We start from the raw sequence: 24,603 nt of genomic DNA, 5'->3' as shown, positions 1-24,603 counted from the left end.
TTGTGAGTCTGGTCTTTGAGTCTACACCCAATTCCTCTTTTGATCATATCTTAGGGGAGAGAGAGCGAGAGGGGGAGCCAGCATGACGCATCCCATGTGCATAGACGCTGGTCTACAGTCTGGCAGTCACAGCTCAAGACCGTTTGTTGAACATCTATCTGTCTAGATATAGATCCATACAAAAATATATGTGCACCTTTGAATGTGAATATATACATGAATGCATATATGTATATACACATGTCCTGTGTGGATGTACACACACATAAACACAGGCATGCTCGTGATATCCAGTCAACATGTATTTACACATCTAGCATACTACATTATATAATCTAGATATATGTGACAAGTATACACACACATATCTACAAGTTAAATACCAGCCCTGTTTAGATGCTACAAAGCCCTGCATCTTTCTGCTCAGTAGTGACTGTGCATTTATGTATCTGTGTCTATCCAAGGCATAAAGCCACAGTCTACCTGCCTGATTCATTCTGCCCTGTCCTTGTAGACCTAAGCAGTGACCATCCCTAACTTCCCGGTCAGGAGCTGTTTCTGGTCTGGGTTGAAGTCATTCAGTCTGACCTTCCCTCCCAGCCGTGGAAGGGCATTAACTCAAGTGTAATAAAATGAGTGGTCAAATTAACAGTGATGGAAAGGCAGGAAAGGGGGAGGACGGTGGGGCCGGACGCTCACATTCTATATCCTGAGTCATTGCACTGGGCAGACGAGACATGGAGTCATTTTTCTCAGAGGAGGTAAGCCTCCACCTAGAGACAGAATCTGCAGCACTGGCGGGGGGGGGGGGGGGGGGGGGATTGCCTGTAGAGCCCCGGAATCTAGGATCGCACACACAGAGGAAAAGGGGCGCTCAGGGAGGTTAACAACCTTACCCTAATCTGACCGGAGTTAAGAGGAAACATGGAGTTGGGTTCAGGGCCGTCTCCAAGGCGCAACCCCTTCCTGCTCCTTCCCGTCACCTCCAGAGAGACTAGAGATTTCTTTTTAAGGAATTGGCTTCTGCAATTATGGAGGCTGCTGAGTCCAAACTCTGAACTGTGGGCTGGCAGCCTGAGACCCAGGAGGAGCCAGTGCTACAGTCCAAGTTCAAAGGCCCCCTGCTGCGAGAGGGGGGACGTCAGTCTTTTGTTCTATTCAGGCCTTTAATGGATTTGATTAACCCCCCCCCCCATTTTGGAGGGCAATCTGCTTCATTCAGATTCCACCAACTTAAATGTAGGTCTCCTCCAAAAACACCCTTACAGAAACACTCAGAATAATGGTCGACCCCATATCCGGGAACAGTGGCCCAGCCAAGCAGACGCATAAAGTTAACCATCACAAGCCCGAAATATAACCAAGCCCACCTCCCCACCCTTTGGCCTCGTATGTAGCCCCCACTCTCTACATGGCCCTTCCGTACTGGGGCCAGCAGCCCATTGCAGAGTCCCGGCTGGGCTCCTGAGAGAGAGCAGCTAACTAGCTGGCTGTCTATCATGTAGGCCGCATGGACCACAGGTGGGTGGCCTCCCAGGAGCGGCCACACCCAGTCCAAACCGGCCAATCAGCTGTGGTCGAGGTGGTGGTTATGGTGGGTACCACCCCCCCACCCCCCCACCCCCCCGCCCCGGGCACAACCAGTGTGCAGAAAATGTCCCTGGAGGGGGCAGGAGCCGGGGGACAGTCCGTGCTGAGTACCACGAGGACCCGGTCATGGTGGGAACACTCAGAAAGGAAGCAGGTGCTTTGATTCACCCTGGATTCACCCCTCGCCTCGTCATCGGGAGTGCTGTGCTGTGTGCTCATGCACAGGCCATTCACCAGATCTGCTGCCCCGGGACCCATGGGAGCCCTGAGCTCACATGTGACTCAGCATCAGAACCGGGGGCCCAAGGTGTGAGGCAGCAGGACTCCTTCCCGCATGAGCAAGAGAGACGGGTGAGGGTGCGTTTTGGAGAAGAGTCCAGCCGGAAGGGTTTGGGGTAGACACCTGGCAGGGCCTCCTAAACACAGCAAATTAACCTCCCTCCCCCCTCCCTCCACAGTCCACTCCCACTGAATGCACCTTCCCTGCATTCTAATGAGGTGCCTGCTTTGGTGCAAAAGACCAACGCACGGCTGTGCCCGCACCAGCTGGGACCGAGGCCGGCTCAGAGAGGGGCCAGAGCCCCGAGGGGTGCGGGTCATGTCCCCCGCAGCCCACCAGGGGGCCCGTCCTGTCGGGGGATCAGCCCTGGCTCAGTCTGCAGGACATCCCTCTCAATCCCTCTGCACTGGCTCCTTGGTGAGTCTGCCCGTAGAGCTCCCCTGGGGGGACCAGGCCAGGTCAGCCAGGTCACTGTCCCTGTGCAGCCAGGGGATGCAGGGGGCCTGTTCCCTGCCTGAAGCTGGAACCACTCCCTTCGGGCCCTTCTCGGTGCTCATCCAACCTGCCTTGGGAGCTCGTACGGCCAGAGAAGCTTCGTCACTTGAGAAGAGACAGGAAAAAGAGTGGCTGTGCTGGGTAGCCACCATGTCTCACCAGGGACTGCACTGTCAGTGGCTTTAAGCATCCTGGGCGGTGCCCCAGGCTACAGCCAAGCAAATGCCCTGGGGTAGTGCTGGTGGATGAACTGGCAGGTGATTGTGGTCCACATTTTAGCCACATGGACCTGAGGCTTGGGGTGGAGGAGGCTGCCCAGGCCACGCAGCTAAGGAGGGGTGCTGGAGTCCAGGTAAGGCTTCAGGGACTCTGGGCCAGGACCCGCACCCACGTCCGTGTGACGCTGGCTCAGACCCTTCTCCGGCCACCATGATTAGCAAGTGCTTTCTTCTTCTGAGCTGGTACCTGTCTCCCTGTGGCTCATACTCTCAGTTTCAGGTTCTCCCCGTCGGGGACTGGGAACGAGACCAAGGACCCCGCCCCACTATTTTCTCATATGAGCTCCGTATTTTTTTTTTTTCAACGTTTTTTATTTATTTTTGGGACAGAGAGAGACAGAGCATGAACGGGAGAGGGGCAGAGAGAGAGGGAGACACAGAATTGGAAACAGGCTCCAGGCTCCGAGCCATCGGCCCAGAGCCTGACGCGGGGCTCGAACTCACGGACCGCGAGATCGTGACCTGGCTGAAGTCGGACGCTTAACCGACTGCGCCACCCAGGCGCCCCTGAGCTCCGTATTGATGTGAAGGAAGGGCGACCTTCCACACTTTTCTATGTGACAGACAGGCTCCAGCTGAGAGCCGAGATCTCACTGAGTCACTCACAGGTCTGGACTAGAAGTGGGGGCACTGAGGGGCCTGCTGGTGCAGCAGGGCCACTGCAGGGAGGAGGGAGAGCTTCTGCCCAGGGCAACGGGCAAATAGCAAAATGACCTCACTCACTTTTCTCCAACGCAACTCTTGGGTTCCTTTGTTGATAGTACCACCCTCCGAAAGAAGTTTGGGGTGAGCCAGGTCAGGAGCGCCCCCAGCTCAAGGGACAAGGAAAGACTTGGAAAGAATGGCTGCTGCCATGAGGGGTGGGACACATGGATGCCCTCCTGGGTGGGGGGGGGGGGAGGCATCAGGTGTCTGCGGAGGCTGAGAGGGGTCCCAGGAGGCAGGCCTGGAGGGCTGAGGGACAGGTGGGCTTGGCTTGGGGGTGGGCCAGTGTGGACCCCGTCAGCCTGGCATAGGTATTAGCCGTGGGCCTGCTGGGATGCCCTAGTGGCCCTTTGGGTACTAGGCCCCCACCCTGCTGGCTTCCACGGAAGGTCAAGGAGCCCCTGCCACCCTGCAGCACTCAGATGTGGCTCCCACGCCAACGACCTTCCCACGACAGCTGCCTGCATGTCTCCTCACCCCACCTGCCCTTCTCCTGGCTCCAATGCCCTGGGTCCCCCCGGGGAGCATCAAGAGGGGCCCCCAGCCCATGCCCACTCCCCTGCCTGGCAGATCCCCGTCCACAGCACCAGCTTCCCCCCTCCCCCCCCACCCCACCCCAGGCCTCTGCAGTGTCACAGTCACCAACTTTGGTTAGCAAAGCGTTTATGGAAATGGTCCCCGTGAAAATCAGTTTGGGAACCACTGTGTGTAGAGTCAGGGTGTTCTGGAATTCTGGAGTATGTTCCTGGGGCTGTGAGTCGCACCCAGAGGATCTGTGGAAATTTGTTGAAGCTGGTATTTCCCAAATCATCACACTGTTGTTTTCCTTGTCCTTTACTTCCTTGTGCTCCTCTCCTTCTCCCCCTCCTTCTCTTTCTCTTCCTTCCCATCACCCCACTTTTCCATGAAACATCTACTTATATCTCATAGAAGACAATTTTAGAAGTATTCCTCTGAGCCAGTCCTGACAGGGACAAGACCACTCTACTGATGACGCTCTCATTAGGAGAAGTGTCTGGAAACCAGCTGCCCCCTCCTGCTTGTATCTGGATGCTCTCCAGGTGGGGGAACCTTGGGCATTTGCATCTAAAATCTATTGTCTACAACCTCCATCTTGTTGTGAAACCACATTTCTGCCTCAGTTTCCTGCTCAGTACATGGCTCCTGTCTAGGACTGGAGGTCAGCCCAGGGACCCAGGCTGCTGGACTGGGACCCTGGAAGGGGGGGCAGTCCCCTGGGACTCCAACACGTACCTGATCCTGCTCTAGGCCAAATATTTGGAACCACAGCTCTGCCCTGCCTGACTCCAAGTATCCCTCCAGCCCATGGGCCCTTGCTGCTGTTCCCACCCACCTGGGATGCTCTTACTTGTGATAAGTATTAAAACGGCAATTGTAGTATATGCCAGATAGTTTACATGTGTCATTTAATTTAATTCTATATAATTTAATTTAATTCAATAACAACAGTGAGTGCCTCCCAGAGGAGGAAACCGAGGCTCACAGAGTCTAGCCTCGGTGCTGTAACTCTCACGACAGTCCCCTGGAGCAGCCTCAGGGCCCATCGCACACAAGCAGGAGGAGGAGGCTCCCGCCTAAGGTCTCCCAACAGAAGGTAGATACCTGTGTCTTCGCTCTACCCGCCTGTGTGGAAGGTTCTGATCCAGGCAGAATTGGGTAACGCCTCCTGGGAAGTGGTGGTGATGGGGGCGGCCAGCAGTGGCCCCTCCTTGGGTGAAGACTGTGCCCTCATGTGCCCCAGCTCAGAAGGGCCTCTGGGATGGGTAGTTTTATGTATCCATCTGACTGGGCCACCAGATCTCAGGTACCTAGTTAAACATCATTCTGTGGGTGTCTTCAAGGGTGTTTCCAGAAGAGATTAACATTTAAATCAATGGACTAAGATGGCCCTCTCTAGTGTGGATGGGCATTGTCCAATCCACTGAGGGTCTCATTAGAACAAAAAGGAAGAGGAAGGGAGAATTCGCCCTCTGCCTGACTCCTTGAGCTGAAGCATTGGTCTTCTCCTGTCCTTGGACTGGAGCTACACTGCAGGGTTTCCTGGGTTGGTCTCCAGCTTCAGACAGCAGATCATGAGAAGTGTCAGTCCCCATAACTGATGAGTGTTCTAGATAGATAGATAGATAGATAGATAGATGAAAGATAGATAATAGGTAGATAGGTAGGTAGATAGATGACAGATACATAGATACATGGATAAGTAGATACATAGATACACAGACACAAAGATATATAGACAGATGATAGATAGATACATAGATACATAGATACACAGATACATAGATACAGAGATATATAGATAGATGATAGATACATAGATACATACATAGATACATTAGATACATAGATAGATACATACATACCTAGACACAAAGATATATAGACAGATGATACATAGACAGATACATAGACAGATACACAGATACATAGATATAAAGATATATAGATGATAGACAGATAGATACAGATACCTAGATAGATACATAGATACATACATAGGTACATAGACACAAATATATAGAGACAGACGATAGATAGATAGATAGATAGATACATAGATACACAGTCAGATACATAGACACAAAGATATATAGACAGATGATAGATACATAGATACATACATAGATACATAGACGGATACATAGATACAAAGATAGATAGATACATAGATATATAGATACATAGAAGAGACATGGGGAGAGAGAAAGAGAGGGAGAGAGAGAATTTTACTGGTTCTGTTTCTCTGGAAGCCCCTGACTAATACAGCCTCATGCTTGTTTTGGCTCTGCTGTCCCCATCTCAAAATTTTTAGCAATTCTATTGTAGAACTTGTGTTTTGTAAGTGAAGTGTCATGGGACAATGGAGCAGGTGCATAAACACAGAAGATGTGTACAATGCATCCCACCCTTGCTCTTCAATGGCCCACAAGCACAGAGATGCAGGGGACCCCAGAGCTCTTGGGGTTCAATGAGACTCAGAGGGAGCCCAAGATAAGTGCATTTCACCTGTGACAAGGGAGAGGGGGGCGGGCAGAACTTGCTTCCAACACAAAGGAAGGCACTGGAATTCTAAGACTAGAACAAGCAAGGAACTCTGTCCCATCTTTTCTGGTTTCTGTTACGTCCCTGTTTGGATCAAGCATGGATGTGAAACATGATGAAATGTGAGACAAATAATAGACTGGACAAAGCGAGGTCCCTTCTCTCTGCTCTCTGCTCGTAGGTAAGCAGAAGGTGGGGTGTGTTGTGAATGTGCATGTATCCATATGTGAGAAGCGGTCAAGTTATTTTTGTGTAACATCTCCATTATCTGGTAAGATCAAAATGCATATGCATGTAACAAGCTACAAAACACGAATCCTGTAATTTTGGTAATTCTGCATCTAAGTTAAATGCTCTTACATTTGCATTGAAAACCGGCCTTGCACAATATAAAGATGGCTGGTAAAATTCATGCCAGCAATGCAAAATTCTATTTTTCTCTACTTAGAATGGCATTAACTAGCAAATAAAAAGCCACAATGAAAACTGGAGAGAGGGATCATGAAAGGAATAAAAACAAAAACAAAAACAAAAACAAAACCTTTTATATTTCAGTACTTTTGACAGCACTTCTTTGAACAAGGCACCATGTATTTTCATTTTGCACTAAATCCTACATATTATGAGCTAATCCTGAACAGAATATTTTAAAGTTGAAAGGGAATTGGGAGGACTGTATTCTAATTCTCGTTTTACAGAGGTGGAAAGAGGGCCAGATCAGAGAGTGGGTGTGAAATCGGGAAGGTTGCTCAGGCTTCCTGCGTCATCTGGCCCTGGCAGCTGCCCCATAGGGACCCTGCCTCGGGGCTCCGAGAGCTCACGAGCCGCCCTGGGCAGGGTCTCTTCTCAGAAGCTGCCGTAGGTCCAGGCCCCGGCCAGCCCGGCATTCGTGAAGGGCTTGTTCTGAGGGCAGAGGCTGTCTGTGTCACTGTTTTCTGAGAAAGTCCCAGGAACCCTGCCTCCTCCCCAACAAAGTGTCTTTAGCTGTGTGAACTCTCATGCTGTGAGGCCCGTGGCCCACCGAAAACCCCCATTATGGCCCACACAATGCATGAATGCCCCACTCCGCCTGGAATCCTGGCCGGGAATCCCGGCCTTATTCACTGTATTGTATCTGGATACAGAAGGGCGCCTTTAGGTATGAAGAAAAGATGGGGGGGCACGTCTTGCCTTGGGCATGGAAGACAGGGTCCACCCTGTGGTTGTGGGGCCTCCACTTTCCCACGGCTCCTCCCCTCCGGCTTTGGCCTCATCCTACCAGCTTTGAATCTGAAGGTCATTTCCAAGGTTGACCTGTTGAGTACATCTTGGATCAGAGGAAAAGAAAGGTGCTGTATTGGGAAGGGGACAGGACTGCAGAAATAGAAGCCGGTGGGGGGAGGGCAGCTGGGGGTTGGGAGAGCCACAGGCCCAGGAAATGCTCTACGTGGCCTGGGTTGGGGAGCAGTGCCACTGACCTTGCTTTAGAAAAGGCGTTCCCGGCAGCATGTTTTCTCCCAGATTGGAAGCATCTCATTCCTGGGTCCCTGACCGGACCTGCTCATTGCTCCCTATGACTTCCCCTGCTTTCATCTCCTGTCTGACCCACCTCCTGCTCCTGGTGGGCTCGCTGGGCTCGTGCCCAGCCAGCCTGGCCCTGCCCCTGCAGCTCTCCCTGCCCCTGGCCCCCACCTCCCTGTGCAGACTCAGCTTGGTCCTGGCCCTAAGTCTGCAGGGACTTCCACGCCAGCTGACCCTCTTGCGGTGGCTCTGGTGCAGACACCGGGCCCCACCTCCAGCCTGTGTCTCCTAGCCATTTTTTCCCCCTAAAATGAAACTCCTTCCATGTGTGTGGTGGCCTCCGATGTATATCAGAACTCAAAATCTAAAGATCTAGGCTCAAATTCTGACTCTTCAGAGGTGGGAGCTTGGAATGGCTTAACCTCTGTGAGCCCCCAATTCCTCATAACTGTCGAGATTGTTGTGAGGTTCAAGCGAGTCAGACCTTCTAAATTGGAACTGCGGGGGCTGGAGCCTTTGGATCGCTTTTAAAATTTCCCCGGTGAGGCGCACCTGGGTGGCTCAGTCGGTTGAGTGTCCGACTGTTGATTTCAGCTCAGGTCAGGATCCCAGAGTGGTGGGATCGAGCTCTGCATCGGGCTCTGTGCTGATGGCACAGAACCTACTTGGGATTCTCTCTCCCTCTCTCTCTGCCCCTCCCCTGCTCTCTCTCTCTCTCTCTCTCTCTCTCTCGCTCCTCCCTCTCAAAATAAATAAATAAAGCTTAAAAAATATATATTAAAAAATAAAATAAAATTTCCCAGGTGATTCTGAATCTGGAACCACTGATAAAGAGAAACACAGACAAATAGCAAGGACCCCCCAAAGGAGGGTCAGGGTGGGCAGGGGAGTGTAATTCTGATGGTTAGATTTTGGCCCTCAGAAGGCTTCTGTTGCAAAAAACATTAGTTATCCGGGAAGAATAACCATTGGTCCTCTGTGAGCTGGTAGAAGTGAAGAAGAAACTTCAGAGGGCAATTGGCAGCGAGGACAGATGGGGAGGAAGCTCTGGAAGGATGTTCCAGAGCCACGGAGCTAAGAGAAGGGACAAGGCACTGGCCTTCACTCTGTAAACCCAGAGGCCAAGCCCTGCTTCCCAGGGTCATCTGCCACTTCCCAGCCCTCTGAGCTGGGGCAGGGCACGTCCCTCTCCAACATCAGCTTCCGTATCTGTAAAGGCAAAGATAAACTGGTGCATGTTTTCTCCAAGTGTGGTCCAAGGGATCAGGCATCAGAGCCATGCAGGGATTCTGTCAAAAAGCAGATGATGGGGTTTTACCCAAGATCTCTCTGCCAGAATCTCTAGGGTATCTCAGCCAAGTCTGAAGCCCATTAAAATCGAAAACAAGTTGCCTGCCGTTGTAGATGCTTTTTCTAGCTCTGATGTCCCAGCATGGTGTTCTCCAAAAAGCACCCCATTCGTGAAGAAAACTTGGAACACATCTCACTAATGTATTTGATTTTATATAAAGTATGTGTGAGTGTGTCTCTGGTTATAAATGCATTTTAACAACATAAGACATAACCGCAAGTGAAATTTTTCAAGTTGCTATAAAAACAAAACCTATCTGAAGTGTATATAAAGAGGTGAAAGATCCAGAAGAACCAACACAACAGTGAAGAACAAAGTTGGAGAACTGATGCTACCCAAGTTCAAGACTACTGTAAAGCTACTGCCCTCAAAACAGTGTGGTTTTGGGGGGAAAAAACCCAACACATAGATCAGTGGAACAGAATAGAGAGCCCAGAAACAGACTCACATAGACATAGTCACCAGTTCTCTGACACAGGAGCAGAGGCAACACAATGGATGAATCACGGGGCTGGAACCAATGGACGGCCACGCGCAAAAAAACCCGAATCTAGACACAGACCTTTCACAGAAATTAACTCAGAATGCATCATACACCTAAATGTATACTTCAAACTATAAAACTTCCAGAAGAGAATACAGGAGAACACCTGGATGACCCCGAGTACGGCGATGCTGTTTTAAACACAACCCCAAAGACACGATCCATGAGAGGAATCATTGAGAAGCTGGACCTTATTAAAATTAAAACCTTGTTGGGATGAGCTTTGGGTGTTGTATGGAAGCCAATTTGGCATAAGTTATATTAAAATAAATAAATAAATAAATAAAGCTGAATTTAAAACAATGAAAACACTTCTACTCTGCAAAAGACCACGTGAAGAGAATGAGAAGACAAACCAGAGTGGGAGGAAATATTTGTCAAAGACACATCTGATAAAGGACTGTGATCCAAAATATACAAACAACTCTTAAAAAAAGTCAACAATAAGAAAAACACAACTGATTTAAAAACTGTGCCAAAGACCTTAAGAGGCACCTCGCCAGAGGAGATATACAAACGACAAGCAAGCACATAAAAAGATGTGCCCAGCTGACTTTGGCTCGGGTCATGATCTCATGGTTCAAGAGTTCAAGCCCTGCCTCGGGCTCTGTGCTGGTGATGCAGAGCCTGCTTGGGATTCTCTCTCACTCTCCGCCCCTTCCCCACTTCTACACACACTCTCTCTCTCAAAATAAATAAATAGGGGTGCCTGGTGGCTCAGTGGGTTAAGTGTCCGACTTCGGCTCAGGTCACGATCTCATGGTCTGTGAGTTCAAGACCCGTGTCGGACTCTGTGCTGACTGCTCAGGGCCTGGAGCCTGCTTCCGATTCTGTGTCTCCCTCTCTCTCTGCCCCTCCCCGACTCGCACTCTGTCTGTCTCTGTCTCTTTCTTTCAAAAATAAATTAACATAATAGATACATAAATAAATAAACCTAAAAAAAAAAAGATGTGCCCTATCATACATCGCCAGGGAAATTCAAACTAAAACGACAGTAGAGTAACACTACCACCTACCAGAATGGCCAAAATCCAGGCATGGACAACACCACATGCTGGTGCAGATGTGAAGCACCGGGAACCCTCCTTTCTTGCAGAATGGTACAGCCTCTTTGGAAGAAGTTTGGCAGCTTCTTACAAAACTCTTGACCTATGGTGGCGTGGGGGAGGTGGGGGTGGAGAAGGGAGGTAACACCTTGGTGTTTACCCAAAGGAGCTGACAATTTACACCCACACGAAAACCTACACATGGATATTCAGAGTACCTTTATTCATAATAGCCAATATTCGGAGACAATCAAGATGTCCTTCAGGAGCTGAGTGGGTTAATAAACTGTGGTCCATCTGAACAATGGGATATTGTTTGGCTCTAGAAAGAAATGCATCATCAAGCCATGAGAAGACACAGAGGATGCTTCACCGCATATTACTAGTGAAAGAAGCCAATCTGGAAAGACGACACACTGTATGATTCTAAGTATATAATATTCTGGAAAAGGTAATTATGGAGACAGTGAAAAGATCAGTGGTTGCCAGGGGTGAAGGGGATGATGAATGGGTAGCACAGGGGATTTCAAGGCGCTGGAAATACTCTGTGCAAAATTATCATGATGGATACATGCCATTATACGTCCAAACCCATAGGGTGTATAAGACCAACAGCAAACCCTGATGTAAATTATAGACTGTGGGTGACAACGATGGGTCCATGTAGGTCCATTAGTTGTAACAAATGCAGCCGTCTGGTGGGGGACGCTGATCAACAGGGAGCCTATGGGCATGTGTGGGGCAGGGGCTACATGGGCAACCTCTGGGACTTTCCTACCAAGTTTTCTGTGAATGTAAAAGGGCTCTAAAAAAAGTATTTAAAAAATAGAAAGTCAAACACAATTAAAAATCTACCTAAGGCAGGTAGGAACCCCTCCCCTCCCCCATTTGACCATGTAAAAAAAGGGGTCACATAAAAGTGAAGTTAAAGGAAAGCAGTGTTTCAAGGGGTCTCAGTGCCACAATAAAGCAACAACAGATTGTATGAAACTGAATGAGCGCAAAGTCTGAACGGCAGCTTTCTGGCACACACCTGCCCCCGAGCCAGACAGGGCAAGAAGTGTAGGTACCTCGTGGGCAGCAGGGGCTGGGCCAGGAGCGGACCCCGATCCCTCATAGAGCTGCCTTTCCTGGTGTTAGCAAGGCCTGCCTGCACATACTCTCCAAGCCCAAATGCCCCAGTGCGGCAGGCCCCCGCGTGCGGACGGCTCATCTAGGACCGCAGGGCTCTCTGAGGGGGCCATGGTGACCTTTTCTGAGTGCCTACAAAGTGCCAGCACTTGTGGCCAATTTCACCACATACACTGTAGTGATGGTTGAACTACATCCTTGACCCCATGTTACAGGTGCCGAGATAAAGGCCTGGGATGATGGTGGGCATGTTGTCCAAAGTAAGGCGGCCATGTAAGTGACAGGACAGGGAGTCAAGGTCAAGTCTCTAAACTCTCTGCCTGTGTCCCTCAAGAGGTTGACATTCTTTTTTTTTTTTTTTTTAATTTTTTTGAAGTTTATTTATTTTGAAAGAGGGAGCATAAGTGGGGGAGGGGCAGAGAGAGAGAGAAGTAGAGAGAGGGAAAGAATCCCAAGCAGGCTCTGCACCGCCAGTGCGAAGCCCGACATGACACGGGGCTCGAACCCACGAACCGTGAGATCGTGACCTGGGCCGAAGTCGGACGCTTAACCCACTGAGCCACCCAGGCGCCCCAAGGGGCTGATATTCTGATAGGAAGGCCTCCCTCTGAGACTATGTACAGAGTCCCCCTTCTCTGCCCCCCACCCCACCCCCACCAGGGGAAACAAAACCAGGCCCTTCCAAGTCTTTCCTTGTCCGGGCAGCCTGAGGTCTGGGCTGGTCCAGGATGGGCAACCCCCCACCCCAGCCTAGTCTCACGCTGTAAATATTTGTAGGGGCCTTTCCCACCCTCAGCAAAGGTGGGTGAGTGCAAAGCCAGGCCGGGCATGTGTGCACAGGCAGTTTGTCAACATAACTGATACTGCTGAGCAGAGGCCCAGTACAAAGGGTGCTTGCCGAGCAGATGGGGGAAGATGTGCAATCCCTATAATATAGAGAGGCATGTAATTTAGGGACGTGGATTTGTTATTCTTGAACAACAGGGACAGATAATGCTGCCCTATGTAGTTGGGACCGTCTTTGGAAAGCACAGACACTCATTATTTCTCTGTCCTGCGTTTCTAGCTCTCATTGCAGAGGCATCCATCACAGGATGGCAACACTGGGAGCCATCCATCCTCGCTGGCCTCCTGGGCCCCGTTTCCTCATCCTCCAGGCCGCCCACGTGTGGACACGGATTGCCCCTCGGGTAGCAGCAAGAACTCCCTGGCAGTGGGGCGGCGAGCGAGACTTAAACCTCTCCATGCTCCCATTTTCTCATCTTTACAAGATGAGAGGATAACATCATCTTCGGTGTAGTCACGCATTCATTCATATCAGGCATATTTAAGGAGCACGCGTCACATGTCCTCTGAGCAATGACAGAGACGGCTTTCGCCTCAGTCCGACCACCTATGAAAGCACAGAGCAGATCGCAGATGCTTCATACCCGTGACTCCCTTACTCTCCCCCCTTCCCTAAAACAGAAGTTTATAAATCAGCCTCACATCTGCAAAGCCCCTGTGGCTTTTGCTCTGCACAGGATAAAAGTCCATATTTCTTTCTCAGGCTCTAAACAACTAAGATATCCAAGAAAAATGTATCTATCAAAATTTAAATTATCCTTTGACCACGTGGGCCGCTTCTAGCACCCCTCCCATAAATAAACGCAGGTAAGCACAGAGTGAGATACGCATACGAGGATGTTTATTGCAGCCTGTCGTAACGGAAAAAAAGAGGTGGACATAACCATCTATCAGGTGAGGAACTTTGAAGGAAGTGGGAGTCCTTCCGTACAGCCAGCTTAGGGACTCACGTGCTCACATGCTGTCTGCCGTGTGATGGGCATCAAATATTGGAGGAAAAGGAGTGCCAACAGGGAATGGAAGGTGGCCATTAGCAGAATAAGGTAGGTCTAAAGGAACTGACCTTGACAGGTGCCCAAGATGTAGGGTTGGGTGAAAAAGAAGGAAGCCACAGCCTGGGTTGTGTAAGGAGTCTGGTCTCATTTTAGAGAGTAGGCTGTGTCTGTGTCTGTACCGACAAAATATCTCAAATGAGTAAGAAATATTAGGAAAGCTACAAAAGAAATCTCTTCAATCAAGATTTTTGCAGAGAGAAATGGGGAGCCCCACTTTCCTGATCTGTTTTATTTTTCCCATTTCCCAGCACAGCACGGGCATCTCCCCGTGGTAATGAACACAACCCCATATCACCATTTGGGTAACTTCCCAATCCTTTGTTTCACCAATCCCCTCGGGCTGGACACTTTGACTACGGCCAATTTTTTACGTTTATAAATAATGCTGATTTGAACACTCTTGGGAAAATATCTTTGCTGGTGAATAACACATTCTTGGAAGTATAATTGCTGTCATTTTTATTGATGTTACTTCTGGCCGTCTTTGATCACTGCTCGCCATTTACTTGATTTCAAAATCAGCGAAGGGCTCAGCCTTTTACTCGTTCTGAGACAGAACAAACTGACCTCTGAGGCTCACTTCCTTCACCTGAAAAATGAAAGTCTACCCCTTGAGGTGCTGCTGATGAAGGAGATGATGTCTGAGGGGAAACTCTGAGGTCACAAGTAGCCACTCACCCTGGGTGCCCGGGAGTCTTAGGAGGGGCGTTGCTGATGTTGACGTAAGGATTCGCAAGCAGGGACGCCCAGGGCACGGGGTTTGCACACACGGCAAGAAACTAGCCCAGGAGTTGATGAAGTGGATTGGGCAGGGTCACACCGTCAGCTAGTGACACAGTCTCTTGAATTATTCTGCAGGGAACAGGGCACAGGATCCGGCAGGAGGAGATTCTGCGTTGCCAGGAAACCACAGTTTGATGTCTCAGCAGACAATTGCAACTAATTTTCAGAAATTAGAGAATCTTAGTACTAATAGGAAACTTCTCAAGTCATTTTGAGGGCAGGGATAGAGAAGGAAAAGCAAGTTTGGGGAAGAAGGCAGACTGGGTTTGAAGTCAGGTGAACAATGGTGGCAATTCCTTAACGCCCTGCCGTGTTAACTATGAGCACATTGATCTGGGCTAGGCTCTCCCCAGTTCACCCCAGTTCAGGCCCTGTAACAATGGGTGACACGTTTGACTTTGGTTTTCACAGCACATAAAATAAAATAAACATGTTCATTTCCTTCAGGGTGTTAACCTTAAACATAAAACAGTTATTACACCAGCAAAAGTGGATTTATTCAGGAATAACAGAGAATTGCAACTCAGGACGTGCAAACTATGGAAACACCATAGGCAAGCCCAACACACACAGGATGGGGAGCACGATTTTGCAGAGCAGGAGGGAGCTGGGAGAGCTGATGTGAAGCAAAGTCCCCTGGAGAAAGGCAAGAGTTCAGGGTGATAAGGTTTCTCACCCACGGAGTCGCAGGGGTGGGCCCTCTCTTGTAGGAGAGTCAACGTGTATCTTTCCCTGTGAGGGCCTGTAATCGATGATTCTTCCCTCCTTGTGTCTTTTTCTGTCCTCATCAGTAATTGACATTTGGGGACTTGGGCTCCCCCTCCCCTGCTCGCCCTTTAGGCCCCAGGCTGCCAGTGAGCTCTGCCTTTGCTAATTTTCCCAAGCGCCCACATCCTGCTGCACCTAGTTTGCACCCCCAGTGTCTGACTCTAGTATGCTTTCTCAACAAATGTGGAACTAAATTAAAAAGTTCGATCTTGTAGTCCTCTATGTCTGGAATCTTGAGTTCCAGTCCCTTCTCCCTCTCCGTCAGAGACTTCTTTTCACCTGTGGTTACAAGCGGGGGCTGAAGTTCCAACTGGCACCTCCAGACTAGCCTAGGGCTCCCTCCCTCCGCAACAGTGGTCTGCCAGCCCACCACCTCCCAGGGGCTGTACAAAGCCCCACACTGGCCGCGCTCCTGCCCCTCTAGAGCACTTCAGGGACTCCTGGTCCTCAGCTCAAGTCCACACGCCTCTGCAGACCTCCCCAGCCCCCATCAACCACCTGACCCTTGGCCATTAGCCACCCCTGCCCCCAAACACTAATTCCAGGGCCTCCTCCTTCCTTCACACAGGGGCCCAGGGGGAGGCTTCTCCCATTGTTTAGTCTCTGCCTCCTCAGTAGGGAATCTAGAGTTTGCTCGCTCCCCCACTCATTCTCTGACTCACCTATCTACCTTGCGTCCTTCACAGCGCTCAGGATAACTCAGTAATACCATGTGGTGAGCCACTACCCAATGCCCTGGCTTTCTGTCCCCTCCCTGTCCAAGGTGCGCAGAGGCAACCCCCATGGGGTTAGAGACCGTTAGAGACCATGGGAACAGGCCCCGAGTGTAAAACGCTGTGCACCTGGGACTCCTTCTGTTGGGTAATTGTTAAACTACTTGTCTACACAGCAGAACCAGGAGGCTGCCAACATATGACCCCACAGATACAGAGGACCGGGCCTCAAAAACTACCAATCAATGAGCTACCTGAGTTGCCTGCCAATATAGACCAATCAGGACTAGGTCTTTTCCAACCAATCAGGAGGAGGCGCTTCCCCCCCCCCCTTTCCTTCATTAGCATAGTGGGCGGGTGTGGGAACCTGAGATGCGCAGGATCCCCCCTGCTCTTGTCTGGGAGGCCCCCCCTGAGCGCTGTCTCTTGGTGCTCTGTCTCCCTGTAGCTTGAGCTATAGCCCTGGTAAAAGCCTTACCCGTGCCTTTCACTTTGGGGTCCGGCCTGGTTTCTACTACCTGGAACAAATCCACCCAGCACCTGGACGGTCGGTCGGGGCACACACTGGGCATGTCACAGCCGAGAAGTGAATGTGCCATCACGCTCTTCTCCGCCTTACCTGTGCCTCTGATAAGCAGGGCACCTGTCTCAGCCCGTCAGCAACCCGCATCAGGGTCTGGTTTCACCAGCATGCCTCCTCTGCTCCATTTAGCCTGCACCTGACACTCTGCTGGGCACCAAGCAGCGCTCAGTAGCCAGGTGTGGAGTGAACTGTTACGGGCAGCTGGAAAATAACACAGGAGAAGAAGGATGGGGCTGGATTGTTGAGAATTCCCTGGGTGGTCACAAATGAGCCCCATACTGCCTGTTTATTAAATACTACCAAGCAAGCAGCCAAATAAAGATGCCCCGAAGTTTAGGAGTCTGACTGGGTGGGGGGAGGATGGAGGAGGTCATCCAGATTAAACCATGCTCTCATCTAGTTCAATTTACTCCTGCCTGGGCCATTTTTAGGAACAGAGGTCAGAAAGAAAATGTAAAAGAACCCCCTGGGCCAGCACCTGTTCAGAGGCTGGGAAGCGCATTAAAAGGAACCGGAAGTATTCTGTGGACCAAGGAGAGGCTGTGAAAAAACCAGAAGTGTTTATTTGCAACCCCAGAGACAAAAAGTCTACAAAGTGTGCTCCTGGGAAGAGGGCAGGCTTTTAAGGGCCAACCCCACAAGGGCGGAGTGAAACTATGTGATACAAGATTGGCTCGTTAGCTAACCAGTGTTAACATTATTTCTATTCCAGTACAAAGTAGAAGAAAGCCTTCTGGAAGGTGGTGGAGGTGCAACTGACAAAAGTCAAGAGTTCATGGTGTTCCAAAAATTGAAACAGGAGAGGCGCCTAGGTCCTGCTTCAATATCCTTCTGACGCCTTGCAGTGACTCTTAGCAATGCTGACTGTGTTGATCAAATCTTCGCTTCTCCTCAGACCTACCTGGCTCCCTCCCCCCTCTTCCGGGGAGATCCTGGCAGGTGACAGAGGTTCTCTCGGCCTTCCAGGTCCTCATGTAATAATAAGGACATGGATTCCCCCCCTCCCCCAGGACGTAGAGCCGGCCAGGAAACAGGGCCACCTGTAGGAAGAGGCAGGTGGGTGCTGGGACAGGTGTGGGGCTCTCCTGGCAGGACAAAGGGCAAAGCCAGACCCTCCGCCCCGCCCCTCTGCCCCTCTAAACTTTCCAAAGTGGCCGCAGCTGCTGCTTAGTGGGGAGGGGAGGGGGGCTATTTCAGACCCGGCTGTAGGCTGTAAAAGGGACCAAAATATCCGGTGGAGTCTATAACTGGACAGGGAGTTGTCAGCCCCTGTCCCGGGCTTCCTAGGGCGGCCTCCTCACCGCCTGGAAGCCGAGCTGCCCCGGCCCCTTCCCGCAGGGCGCACCCTCCCGCGGGCTTGGCTCCCGCCCCCCGGGGCACAGACCGCGGTCCTCCCGGCCGCCGCCCCTCCCGCCGGCCCTCCTCCCGAGCCCGCCCACCGCCCGCTCCTCCCTCCGCGCTGCGAGCTGGGGGCTCCCACCGCCAGCCACTTTGCCCCTGGGGGGACCGAGCAGCTTTGTTCTTGGGCAGCAGCTGGGCTGGCTGCCGCCGCTGCACTTCTCCCGGAGGACCTGTGTCCCCTCTCCTTATGTGTGTGTTTGTTCGGCACTTTCTGTTTTATTTTCCAAGTTCCAAGCCTTACCTTTTTGCTTTATTTCTTTAGTTATTGGTCTTAAAACTAGCTCTTTCTAGGCACCCGTGCCCCCAGACTTATTACAAGCCTTATCTCAAGACTGAGATTGCTAGATCTTTTTTGGTGGGGGGCAGAGTGAGAGGGGTCGCTGGCCTGTGACCCCTCCACCCCCCAGGAGGGAGCTGCCTGGGGCTGGCTCCTTCCAGGACACTGCTTCCGGTGAATTCCTGCCCTGGACTGGAACCCTAGCTGGCATCGTTTTCAGCTTCTGCCCTGGCAGGTAAGTCCCGTGTTCTCTTCCCTGGAGGCTGCCGGAGGTCACGGGGCTCCAGACTTACTCGGTCTCCCCATGGTGATGATGGAATAGCAGTGGGTGCCTGGAGCTGGGGAGAGTGCCCTCTCTGAACTGAGCTGTTTCCTCCTGGAGCTTGAATGTTAAGCTGTTTGGGGGTGACCTCAGTCCTGAGCTGCCGGGTCTGTGCTTTGCGGACTTCAGGGTAAAATGAAGCCAAGTCAGTGAGAACCTACCCGTCTGATTTGAGGTGAGCAGCTCCAGGAGGCAGGAGCCCGGAGGTGCCTGCAGTGTGTCAGATGCAGAGACCCATTTCCAAGCTGCTGCTTTTATAAAGTTGTGGAGATAGCTCAGCCTCTTCCAACTTTCCAGTAAGAAATTTGGAGTAAAAAAATCAAGGAGTGGGGCGGGGGGAAGGAAAGGAAAATTGAAACAGCAGGGAAGGGAGAGTAGCTTACCTTCGGTTTTGTAGTATTTTCAGGGAACTCTGCCTTTTTGGTGGAAATTTGGATCTCTCTCCTATCTGAGCAGTTTATTATCTCTCTCTTCGTGGTCTCGAACCCAGGGGTGCCGTTTTTGTCCTTTGTCCTGTGTGTCATCCAACGCAGCAGGCCAGAGTTTCCTGTCCCAGGTTGGGAAGGGTAACTTGAGTTAGTGGTTTAATTGTAGCATGTGCCCCACTTCTCCCTATTCCCGTGGAAACTCTGAGACGGCAGGGGCCACGCTGACTAGGGTATCCCCCCCCCCGAAGAAGGTGCCGCCCCCTCGGCCAGTCCTGGGGGTCTGCTGGATCCCTCTCCCCAGCAGTTCATTCTGCTCCTGGCCACCTTCCGGCACCTGCCCCACACCTGTGACCCTGCGCAGGGCCATTCCAGCCCCAGACCCGTCTCATTGATGGTTTATGCCCAGCAAAACCCCAGACAGCCAGGCACCTGCCTGTGAGAACCCCCCGGCTTTGGGGAGAACCTTGGGGCCCCTTCTAGTTTATTTAGTTCACTGCACTGTTGCAGGAAGGTTCTAAATTCCCCAGGGCTTCTGCGTAGTCAGAGGCAGGCTGAGAGGAGCGCGCTGCCCGGCTGTGCAGCAGGTGTAGGTGAGGCCAAGCTGCGCGGCTGCCCTTCCCTTCCACTCACAACCCTGTTGCTTTACACGGCTGCCTGAGCTGGGGACTGTCCACACAAGCCTCAGTTTCCTCATCTTCCACATGGAGGTGATAGAAGGGGTGTGAAGGACTGTTCTGGGAGAGCCGGGCACGAGGTAGGCACGCTGCCCATCTCAGCGGCTTCTGCTTGTCAGCCCTGGGGAGGCAGCACCAATGCCCCGTCCTAGAATTCCTTGTCACTCTGCTACTCAGGGTCTGACTGTGACTTTGGGCAGTCGTCACCTTGTTGTTGGGCCTCTCGTGCAAGGCCAGAGACTGGAAGAGATGAAGAGTTTCTTTCCGGGGACACAGGAGTGACTCTAGGGCATCCGGGGGGCCTTTACAATTTTCAGAACAGGGGCACCTGGGGGGCTCAGTCGGTTAAGCGTCCGACTTCGGCTCAGGTCATGATCTCGCGGCTCGTGAGTTCGAGCCCCATCTTGGGCTCTATGCTGTCATCACAGAGCCCCTCTTGGATCCTCTGTCCCCCTTTCTCTCTCTCCGCCCCTCCCCTGCTTGTGCGCTCGCTCTCTCTCTCAAAAATCTTCCAGATTTCATCACATGTCTAGAAGAGCCTTTCCACATCTACAAAATGGTTAAGTAAACAGCTCACAGGCTGATCCAGCCACAGAGTTGTGAACTTGATTTTAATTTAAATTTGATTGAATTGCTTGCCAGGAAGTTGTTCGGCAGATTTTACGTGCAAATCTTAATCTTTGTCTTTTCTTGAAAAACAAGAAGACAGGACAACTTGTCCCTTGTATACAGTCAGAGCAGCTGTCCCCTTTAGCCAGGTGGATGCCCTCTGCTTGTCCACGACTGTCTGTGTGACCAGAGCAGGGTCTCCTCGGACACTGGAGTTTTCCGGCTCTGGACTGGATGAGCCGGGTTCTCTCTCCCTCCCTGATTCCATTCTAGGAGGGTTGTTGATAAGTGGAAGTGGTTTCAGAGGGGGAGAAACCAGGATTCCTGGGAACAGAAGCCACGGCTCGTGTGGAAGGGCGATTGCCACCGTAAGAAAGGTCATCCAGTGCGGGGTGGCCATGGTGGCCTGCAGGAATGTCCTGTACAAGACACAGTTGATCTCCTCTCTTGGTCGTGGTGAGGGAAGTTTTCTGGACGCTGGATTCCAGCCCAGGAGGGAGAGCTGTGCAGAGACAGAGGGAGCCATTCGGCGGGGGTGGGGGGGTGGGGGGTCCCGCAGTACTGCAGGTGTTTAAACAAAGGTTGGATGGCCATTTCACATGGCTGGTGAAGGGTTGGGCTGGACCTTAGACACTTGGGCCTGGTGTATATTCAGTCTTTTCCCAGCCTTAGATCTTACACTTCCTGAGTGTTTCCTCTCTGTCCTCAAAATTCCGCTAGTCCTCTCCTGCCTCCTCTCTCCCTTCAGTCCTGCTGCTGCTGATGATGAAGGCTGACCCAGCTTGTGTGGTCACTGAGGGCCGGAACCATGAACTCTGTGTGTCATTCATGTCTCGGTTTTATAAACAGAGGAAGAAAGGACCTGTGATTGACTTACCTGAGGCCAGGTGGAGAGAAGACGAGGCGTCAGGACTCAGAGACACTTCTGGGGCATCAGAGCCCCTTGTCACTTCTACAAAGACCTGTTTCCACATGCTGGGAAAATGTGCCCTCAAAAGGGCCCATCCTTACTGATGCAGGCCCACAAGAGGAGCCAGAAAATGAGCCCAAGGTGATTTTTTAGGGTGGGAAAGGTCCCTGGGAATTTGTAGCCAATCCACTACTGAGGAATTGAATACATGCCAGGTTGCCTGACACAAACAACTAGAAGATCAAGGAAGGACAAGATCTGGTGAGAAGGGGGGAATTGGGATCCCCGCCCCCATTTTACAGATGAGGAAACAGAGTCCAGAAAAACAGGAGTGACTTCCCTGCTTTGTATTTCGAGAAGTGGGTCTCAAACACAGGTCTCCTGGGGTCCCAGCACACAGAGGGGTTGACCCTTTGGTCTTCTTGCCCAGGGTTTGGCATTGTGCAGCTGTGGGTGTGCACACGTGTGTGTGTGTGTGTACATGCATGCAGGTGTGGGACAGGGTTGGTACCATTTTGTATTGCTTCTTGAAATTCCTTCAAGTGGATGAGCTAACCATCCCCCCTTGCTACGGCCGTGGGCATCTTTGTGCACGTGGCTTCCTCCACCTGGCCAGGACATGCTCAGATCATTCCCAAGGACTAGGGTTTCTGGGCCAAAGCATGTGGGTGTTTCAGTGTTTTCGGGAGATATCAGGACTGAGCATTCGCGAGAGGCTGAATACCAGGTAATGTCACAGCACAGAATAAAGGAGGTATTGGTAGAGACCCAGGGGACGTGTGGAGGGTGGGCCTCCCAGCGCTGTGCTCGCGAAGACACCGGGATCATTCTGTGACAAAGCCATCTGACGGCCGAGCTCCATCCTACTGCCCACTACGGAGGCCGAGTGCCGCAGCCAGTAAACTCCCGGTCCCTGGAAGCTTGTTCCTTCTAGTTAATTCTGGCTGTGTTCTGGTGGATGTGAGAGTATCATTTAAATTTTTTTCAGTTTGGTTCATAGTAAAATACAGGGGAAAGAAGGGATTTACACCATCTTTTGGCTGGAACTAACTCAAGGGAGAAGTCTCTGCTCTAACTACATACTGGCTTATCCCAGACGCGGGAACTGGCCTTGACCACCTGCTTCGCCAAGTTGCTGGGGGGCAGTCTGCTCCTGAGTCCAAAAAAACAAGAAAGAGCCAAGTGGCCTAAACAGCAAAACAAAGTGTCACTTAAAAACAAAACAACTGTTATCTTGTTTGTGATTATGGATTCAGAGCGACTGCACAGGGCTTTGCCAGATAATCACCCCTTCTAAGGGCGCTCTCATCTGAACACTGTGCACTGAGCATCAGAGCCACCTCGCCCGACCTCCTTATCTGCTGACTGCATCCCACGTCTCTGGCCACCTTCCCTTGGCCCCCCTCCCTGGACAGCGGAATCGCTGCTTCCCACGGCAGCCTGAAACGCATCGTGGAGTATCTGGTTAAAAAGTCTTCCTTTTATTGAAATGGAAGCTCTCCCTACCACTTCCGTCTGTCAGTCCCTACTGTTGTGTTTTTGGAGCTACTTGGCATAACTTAGATCCCATTTCCTGTGACATTTTTTTTTGAGCTGTGTAAAAACAAAACCAAAGTGCCCCCTGAGCCTATCTGAGATTGAGTGCCAGTTGGCCCCAGGCTGGGGGCTCGGCATTCTGACTTCCATCATTTACTCCTGTGAATTGGCTGTGCTCTTACCCCTTGTACAGATGGACAAACTGAGGCTTAGGACTGTCTCACAGTTAGTAAGCTGCAGTAGAATTGGGATTCAAACCCACATCTTGGCACACAGCTCATGCCCTTAACCAAAATTCCAGACTGAGTGTCTAGGGTAAATGTATGGAATTCATCCAAAGAGGCAGATTTGGAAGCTCTTTTTACTTAAAAAAAAATTTTTTTTTCTCATTAGGATGGTTTCAATTATAAAAGTAATAAAAGCATATTGTTACAAGTGAGGCAATATTGGCAAACCCCTGCACCCTGCCTTAACCAATAGTAACATTGTGGCAAATATCCTTTTATAACATTATATCCAAACATGTACATGAATCAAGACCCTGGTGTTTGAACAATTCAGGAGCAGTAACAATGAATTCTAAAACGTGTTTCTGTAGCACAATGTCTGGCTCATAGGAAGTACTCCATTAATAATTGAAAGGTTGAATTGTATTTTGTTTTACTTGGTCTAATGCTTGCTGGGAGCCCACGGGGCAGTGGTGCAGGGGTTCCATTTGCTTTCAGCAAAAGTGATGGACAGAATGAGGCCCTGGGTGGATTGCTTCCAGGTCTCTGGAGAAACACCTAATGGCAAGCCAACTTTTTTCCTTTGCTCCCAAGCTGCTGTGAGCAAGTAACCTTGGGCTCTCCGTGCGTGTTGGATTCTTTGGTCCACGCTGACCGCAGCAGCCCAACTCCTCGTCGTCCACCGCTATAGCCCACGATGGGCTTGTCTGTTTCTACCGCCAGGCAAGGAGTTCCTTGAGATCATGGGTTCCGCTTTATTTTTCTATGAACTACCAGTGTCTACACAATGCTGGGCATAGTAGGAGCTCAACAAAATCTTTGTGGAACAGAGTAATTTCAAAATGGTGTTAATCAGGTGCGTGGCGTGTGGTAGGTATTGGATCAATCACAATTTAATTTAAGTCACAGTTCGCTGAGTGAATGAAATATCGGAGTTGGAAAAGTCAGAGGGATACTGCCGCCATCTGGCACAGTGCCTTACACAGGTGTACCCAACAGCTGGGGCTCAGGGCGAGCTCTGTCTGACGACCAGGCAGGTCTGGCAGCTGTGCATTGTTGAGGCCCGCACTGAGCCCAGGGACCGACCTGTGTTGGTGGGAGTAGGTCTGGCTCATGTGTGAATTTGGCCCTCCTATTTGCTATCTGCATGGTTTGCAGCACCATTTAGAACATCTCTGTGCAGGAGCCCAGAGAAGGAGCCCAGAGAGCATAATGAGTGTCGGCCCAGGGCCCAGGGATCTATAGTGGGTGAGCAGGGCTGACGTCCTTAGCTGCTGGTAGGTCAACTTCCTACCTTTACAAGGTCATAGTGGCCCCAGGACTCCCGTCCAGCCACTAGCTTGTTCTTAGACCAAGGAAGAAAGTGCCGGAACCCCTTGATCACCTCCTCCCTAAAGTGATTCGGCAGCTGTGTACCGCGAATGTAAATATAGATGTCTGGAATTCCTTGTGTCTTAGCTTGGCCAGTTCACACTAGCTCTTCCCACA

At 51.0% G+C, this 24,603-nt stretch overlaps 1 protein-coding gene across 3 annotated transcripts in view; it reads left to right on the top strand.

Annotated features, from left to right (window-relative positions):
* Positions 1-17,982: 17,982 nt before the first annotated feature.
* The window catches only part of COL22A1 (collagen type XXII alpha 1 chain), a 258,118-nt gene continuing 251,497 nt past the window's right edge, over positions 17,983-24,603 (top strand). The window contains exon 1 of one of the 3 annotated variants that reach the window (XM_058699177.1): positions 17,983-18,644. The gene's annotated coding sequence lies outside the window, so the exon portion shown is untranslated. Of the gene's footprint in view, positions 18,645-18,697; positions 18,907-24,603 lie in introns of those variants that run through there. The other 2 variants (XM_058699180.1, XM_058699178.1) reach the window with 2 other exon arrangements.

This window comes from Neofelis nebulosa, chromosome 14, assembly GCF_028018385.1.
Source record: "Neofelis nebulosa isolate mNeoNeb1 chromosome 14, mNeoNeb1.pri, whole genome shotgun sequence".
Taxonomy (NCBI): domain Eukaryota; kingdom Metazoa; phylum Chordata; class Mammalia; order Carnivora; family Felidae; genus Neofelis; species Neofelis nebulosa.
This window is presented reverse-complemented; position numbering and strand designations above follow the sequence as displayed.